Here is a 6,000-nt window from a genome sequence, read left to right as displayed (position 1 = left end):
GCCCCCCCTTCCTCCTCCCTCCTCCTCCTCTTCCCCTCCCCAGCCTTGCCTGCCCCACCCCGGCCGGGAGCACGTGCGGAGGCCGCCGGCCGCCTCTCCCTGCTTGGCAGGCTCCTGGAGAAGGGGTGGGACGACAACTCCCATCGTCCCCTGCCGGCGGGGCTGGAGGTGGCGGGGGGGGGGAGCAGCGGGGGTTGCGGGCATCCCGAGATGGCAAAGGCCGGGCTGGGAGTCCCTCCTCCACTCCTTGGGGGGGTAAGGGACACCAGACTCCCTCCCCCCCCTTCACCTGTACCAGGTAGATGAATGAAAACATGAAAGGAAAAACACCTGGCTGATTCAGGTACAGGGAGTCCTCGAGGTACGACGAACCCTAGCAGAGGTCAACTTTGCTGTAACTAAGGGAGAAATGGGTCGGAGTGACGGATGGGCTACGCTGGGAGCCCCAGGGAGACTAGCAAACCCCTCCCCGCAATTCCACCAGGTAGGTTAAGCAGGGGTCTCCAACCTTGGCCACTTTAAGCCAGGTGGACTTCAACTCCCAGAATCCCTCCCAGCTGGGGTATTCTGGGAGCTGAAGTCTGCCAGGCTTAAAATGGCCAAGATTGGAGACCCCTGGATTAGAGGTCTCCAAACTTGGCCACTTTAAGACTTGTGGACTTCAACTCCCAGAATTCTTACAGCGGCCAAGTTTGGGGAGCCCTGTAAGGCAACTTACAACTGGTGGTCTTCAACTCTGAGAATTCCCCAGTCATGCTGGCTGAGGAATTCTGGGAGTTGAAGTCCACAAGCCTTAAAATGGCCAAAGTCGGAGAGCCCCGATCTAAGCTGTGTTCTCCAAGCCCAGTCCATCAACTTTAAAACTTTTATCTACCTATCTACTTATCTACCTACCTACCTATCTATCTATCTATCTATCTATCCTATCTATCCTACCTACCTACCTGTCTATTTTGTGGCCCAAAAATAGCAAAGTGCAAAAGATTTGGAGCCCGTTCTTCTGAAAATTAGTCCTACTCCAGGTTTTCTTTTTTTCCCTTTCTTTTTCCAAACTTTGGACATCAGAAATAGATAGATAGATAGATAAATAGAGGAAATCCTAGATATTCTAGCTGCCAGAGGAGATGTCTGATCCCCCTGCAAAGTGGGTCCCTTGTCATCTTGCAAAGAGATCATCCCAAGGGGGCCGAGCTCCCCCCTCCTCCCACCCCAGGGCCAGCTCTCTTCTCTGTTTGTTTAAGGCCCACCAGGCCGCCTGGCCTTTGCTAGCTCAGCCCCTCTTTTCTGCAGCCCACATAAAGCCCCCTTTGTTGTGGGGGGTAAAGGAGGCAGGTGGGATTCAATGGGGATTTGCTACTGGGGGGGGAGAAACCCCCCTCTCTTGCGAAAACAAAGAGGAGGGTCTTTTTCTGAAGCCCCCCCGCTTATCCCCCGAGATGGAATTAACTCTTAGCTGGCTGGGCAAATCCCAACAAGCCACTTTCTGGCTAGGGAAGAAAAACAGGCGGGCAAAGGATGGGTGAAAAGTTAACTTTGTTCTCTTTAAAACTTCTCTCTGCTCTGAACGGAGAAGTGCCCCGTGGCACAGGAGGGGTATTTTTCTTTTTCCCAAGCGAAAATTGGTGCGGTGGGGGAGGGGAAAAAAAGGGTTGGGATGTCCCTGTTGGAAAAAATAAAATAAAATAAAAATCCGGGCTGGGGAACCAGTTCCACCAGAGATGCATCTCGGAGGCAAATGATGCCCAGGTGAGATTTCTGGACTAGGAGGAGGAGGAGGAAGAGGAGGAGGCCAGAAGGAAACTCCCGTCTGCGCTCGCCTGAAAGGAAACGGGGGGCGGGGGTAATTGAATGGAGCAGAAGTCAAGCCCGTTGGGGGCTTGGAGGGACCCCCTTCCCTGCCCACTTTTTGGGCAGAGAAAGGAGCGAGGATCCTGGCACTTGCCAATGGCACAAACACACACACACACACACACACCGTGCCATCCCAGCAGCTCCGGAATAAACAAGATACCAGCCTAGAGCAAAAACATTCTCCTGTCTGGACAAGCCAATCCGTGTTTGGGTTTTTTTTTTTTTTCATTCCAAAGTTTAATCTAGTTTTCACTCGGATCTGAGCCTGTTTCTTCACGTTCCCCCTTTTGTTGTGGTACAAAGATTTCCTTCCTCTTGTGAGAAACGGAAAAATAGTTTATATTGGACTATCGGAGTCCATATAGGTCTAAGGATAACAGCCAGGCTCCCCCCAAAAAGCTACATGAACCAAAGTTTTAGATAGAAAGACTTCAAAGTGTAGCAGAACTATTTGTAATTTTAAAAAAGTATAACTGTCTGGTTTGGTTCTGCAACCCAACAAGACAGACAGAGACTCTAGAGAGTAATTAGGACGGCAGAAAAACAATTACTACCAACCTGCCTTCAGTTGAGGACCTGTATTCTGCATGAGTGAAAAAAAAGGGCTGTGAAAATATCTACAGACCCCTCACATCCTGGATATAAACTGTTTCAGCTCCCACCCTCAAAACGACGCAATAGAGCCCTGCACACCAGAACAACTAGACACAAGGGGAGTTTTTTCCCTGAACGCCATCACTCTGCTCAACAAATAATTCCCTCAACACTGTCCAACTATTTACTAAGTCTGCACTACTATTACTATTAATCTTCTCCTCACTCCTTATCACCCGTCTCCTCCCACTTGTGACTGTCTGACTGTAACTTTGTCGCTTGTATCCTTACGGTTTATATTGACTGTTTCCTAGTATGATTCAATTGCTTATTGTACCCTATGACTATTATTGAGTGTTGTACCTGATTTTTGACTCTTGACGAATGTATCTTTCCTTTTATGTACACTGAGACTATATGCACCAAGACAAATTCCTTGTGTGTCCAATCACACTTGGCCAATCAAGAAGTCAGTCAGTCAGTCAGTCAGTCAGTCAGTCAGTCAGTCTGTCTGTCTGTCTATCTATCTATCTATCTATCTATCTATCTATCTATCTATCTATCTATCCATCTCCTGCTCTCTCATCTGTCTGTCTGTCTGTCTGTCTGTCTGTCTATCTATCTATCTATCTATCTATCTATCTATCTATCTATCTATCTATCTATCTATCTATCTATCTATCTAATCCTGTACGTTGTACGCCGTAAATTGTGTTATGCTGGCTACTCATGTTTCAAAAGGCTCATGAAATAAACCTCTGAATCCTAAAGTAACAATGATTGATTGTGGTTTGTCTGGGTTCCTCTTTATTGGGACATTTTTACACCACTCTTATTGAGGCATGTTTCTGGGTTGTCCCCCTCCCCAGGAAAAAAAAGCGGGGGGAGAAAACCCAAAATATTTGCCTGTACAGGTAAGTCCTCGACGTACAACCACCATCGAGCCCAAGCTTCCTGTTGTTAAGGGGAGACATTTGTTAAGGGGGCTTTGCCCCATGTCATGACCTTTCTTGAACCCAGTCGTTAAATGAATCGCTGCCAGTCGGTAAGTTAGTAGCCCGGTGATTAAGCGAATGCGGCTTCACTTGTCAAGAAAGTTGCAAAGGGGATCACGTGAAAACCCCCCATGGAAAACAGCCATGGTCATAAGTGTGAGTCAGTTGCCAAGTGGCTGAATTTTTGATCCTAGGGATACGACAAAGATTGTAACTGAAAAACAGTCGCAAGTCACTTTTTTTCAGTGCCGTTCTTAAGTTTGAACAGTCACTAAATGAGCTGTTGTAAGTTAAGGTCTCCCTGTATAAGTTTTCTCTTACTTCAAAAGAAAATTGGTTTCCCCCCCTCCCGTTTTGATTCAAATTAGTACTCTTATATCCACTCGAAGTTTTGGATTCTGTATCAGGTTTTGGTTCCCCCAACCCCCTTTGTTTATTTTGATTTGTCAATCTCTTACAAGATAACAGATATGAGGAATAAACAAAAGTATAGGAGGGTTAACTAGATTTCTATAAAATAAAGGGTGGCACCTCAGATTGGAATTAAGCAGAAACTTTTTTATTAACTGGCTGGGCAAATCCCAACAAGCCATTTAAAATAAAAAGAAATAAGCTTTCTGGCTAGGGAAGAAAACAGGCGGGCAAAGGATGGGTGAAAAGTTAACTTTGTTCTCCTTAAAACTTCTCTCTGCTCCGAACGGAGAAGTGCCCCTGTGGCACGGGGGAGGGGTATTTTTCTTTTCCCAAGCGAAAATTGGTGCGGTGGGGGGAGGGAAAAAAGGGTTGGCATGTCCCTGTTGGAAAAAATAAAATAAAATAAAAATCCGGGCAGGGGAACCAGTTCTACCAGAGATGCATCTCGGAGGCAAATGATGCCAGGTGAGATTTCTGGACTAGGAGGAGGAGGAGGAGGAGGAAGAGGAGAAGGCCAGAAGGAAACTCCCGTCTGCGCTCGCCTGAAAGGAAACGGGGAGCGGGGGGAAAATCGAATGGAGCAGAAGTCAAGCCCGTTGGGGGCTTGGAGGGACCCCCCTTCCCTGCCCACTTTTTGGGCAGAGAAAGGAGCGAGGATCCTGGCACTTGCCAATGGCACAAACACACACACACACACACCGTGCCATCCCAGCAGCTCCGGAATAAACAAGATACCAGCCTAGAGCAAAAACATTCTCCTGTCTGGACAAGCCAATCCGTGTTTGGGGTTTTGGGTTTTTTTCATTCCAAAGTTTAATCTAGTTTTCACTCCGATCCGAGCCTGTTTCTTCACGTTCCCCCTTTTGTTGTGGTACAAAGATTTCCTTCCTCTTGTGAGAAATGGAAAAACACTTTCTAACACTTTATATTGGACTATCAGAGTCCATATAGGTCTAAGGATAGCAGCCCCGCTCCCCCCAAAAAAAGCTACATGAACCAAAGTTTTAGATAGAAAGACTTCAAAGTGTAGCAGAACTATTTGTAATTTTTTTAAAAAAGTATAACTGTCTGGTTTGGTTCGGCAACCCAACAAGACAGACAGAGACTCTAGAGAGTAATTAGGACGGCAGAAAAAACAATTACTACCAACCTGCCTTCAGTTGAGGACCTGTATAATACTGCATGAGTGAAAAAAAAGGGCTGTGAAAAGATCTACAGACCCCTCACATCCTGGATATAAACTGTTTCAGCTCCCACCCTCAAAACGACGCTATAGAGCCCTGCACACCAGAACAACTAGACACAAGGGGAGTTTTTCCCCCGAAAGCCATCACTCTGCTCAACAAATAATTCCCTCCACACTGTCCAATTATTTATGAAGACTGCACTACTATTACTATTAATCTTCTCCTCACTCCTTATCACCCACCCCCTCTCACCCACCCCCTTATGACTGTATGACTGTAACTTTGTCGCTTGTATCGAGCCCAAACTTCCTGTTGTTAAGGGGAGACATTTGTTAAGGGGGCTTTGCCCCATGTCATGACCTTTCTTGAACCCGGTCGTTAAATGAATCGCTGCCAGTCGGTAAGTTAGTAGCCCGGTGATTAAGCGAATGCGGCTTCACTTGTCAAGAAGGTTGCAAAAGGGGATCACGTGAAACCCCCATGGAAAACAGCCATGGTCATAAGTGTGAGTCAGTTGCCAAGTGGCTGAATTTTTGATCCTAGGGATACGACAAAGATTGTAACTGAAAAACAGTCGCAAGTCACTTTTTTTCAGTGCCGTTTCTTAAGTTTGAACAGTCACTAAATGAGCTGTTGTAAGTTAAGGTCTCCCTGTATAAGTTTTCTCTTACTTCAAAAGAAAATTGGTTTCCCCCCTCCCGTTTTGATTCAAATTTGTACTCTTATATACACTCGAAGTTTTGGATTCTGTATCAGGTTTTGGTTCCCCCCCCCCTTTGTTTATTTTGATTTGTCAATCTCTTACAAGATAACAGATATAAGAATAAACAAAAGTATATGAATTAAAAAGGGGTTAACTAGATGGTGTATAAAATAAAGGGGTGGCACACTCAAATTAGTAATTAAAGCAGAAACTTTTTGAACTATTACATTAAGATGGAACTTTTGGAATAATGAAA

The sequence above is a fragment of the Pseudonaja textilis genome, chromosome 10, assembly GCF_049901715.1.
Source record: "Pseudonaja textilis isolate UNSWEBS1 chromosome 10, rPseTex1.2, whole genome shotgun sequence".
Lineage (NCBI taxonomy): Eukaryota > Metazoa > Chordata > Lepidosauria > Squamata > Elapidae > Pseudonaja > Pseudonaja textilis.
Note: the sequence above shows the minus strand (reverse complement) of the source record.